We start from the raw sequence: 1,153 nt of genomic DNA, 5'->3' as shown, positions 1-1,153 counted from the left end.
ACCCCCTAAAAAAACCCCCTCCAAACCCAAAAACTTGCTTATGGGAATAGAGGTGCAGCCCAGTCGTAGAACTTGAAATTGAACTTACCTGTAGAGGAGCAAAAATGAGAATTACACCAACTTCTTAGAAACCAAGCAAGAAGAGAATGAAGTGAAATATTTAGTGTTGAGGGAAAAAAACACTTTAAAAATTAGCATTTGGTATCTGTAAAATTTTCTCATTTCCACAACACATACACTAAAATTAAAATATACAGAGAAGCTTAGCATGGCCCCTGAGCAAGTATAACATGCAAATTTGTGAAGTATTCCACATTTTAAATTACAGTTAGATGAGAGGAATGAACTTCAAGAGATCTATTATACAACCAAGTTACTATGGATAATGATGATATATTGTAATTCTGAAAAATGTAGAGAATGGATGCAGAGCACTCTCACCACAAAAATAGTAACTATGTGTGGCAGTATATTTAATTGGCTGAATCTGATCATTCTACAATGTATATGTACACTTCAAAACACCATATTGAACCAGGAGCTGTGGCACAGAGACTCAGGAGGCTGAGGCAGGAGGATCACAAGTTCAAAGCCAGTCTCAGCAACTCATTAAAGACCTAAGCAACTTAGCAAGACCTGGTCTCAAAATTAAAAAAAAAATTAAAGCGCTGAGGGTGTGGCTCAGTGGTTAAGTGCCCCTGAGCTCAATCCTTGGTTTTAAAAAAACAAAAAACAAAAAACAACTTATTTGTCAATTAAAAAAGATCAATAAAAATAAAAGTTATTATTATTTTTTTTTACTTATTTCTTCTTTACTGTTATTCCTCTCCTTTTGTTGATCTGACTTTCCAACTTCTATCATTTTCTGTCTCTCTGAACAACTTCTTTATACATTTCTTGCAAGTCAGGTCTACTAGCAACAAATGTCCTCATTTTTATTTGTCTGAGAATTTTTTTATTTCTCCATCACTTTTGAAGGAAAACTTGCAGGATACAGAATACTAGGTTTGTGGGTTTTTATTCTTAATACTTTAAATATGTCACTCCACTCTCTTCTTGCTGTCTTGGTTTCTGGGACATCAGGTGAAGTGCTTATCTTTGCTCCTGTGAAAGTATAACCCCTTCCCTCATCCCCTGCTTTCTTTCAAGATAT

General features: G+C 34.9%; 1 non-coding gene across 1 annotated transcript; it reads left to right on the top strand.

The window, feature by feature from the left end:
- The first annotated feature begins 212 nt into the window (after positions 1-212).
- LOC125610463 lies at positions 213-320 on the top strand. Its single transcript, XR_007340481.1, has one exon. It is a non-coding gene; the product is annotated as a U6 spliceosomal RNA (small nuclear RNA).
- Positions 321-1,153: the final 833 nt, after the last annotated feature.

This window comes from Marmota marmota, unplaced genomic scaffold (genome assembly GCF_001458135.2).
Source record: "Marmota marmota marmota unplaced genomic scaffold, marMar, whole genome shotgun sequence".
NCBI classification, from domain to species: Eukaryota; Metazoa; Chordata; class Mammalia; order Rodentia; family Sciuridae; genus Marmota; species Marmota marmota.
Note: the sequence above shows the minus strand (reverse complement) of the source record. Positions and strands in the feature narration are given on the sequence as shown.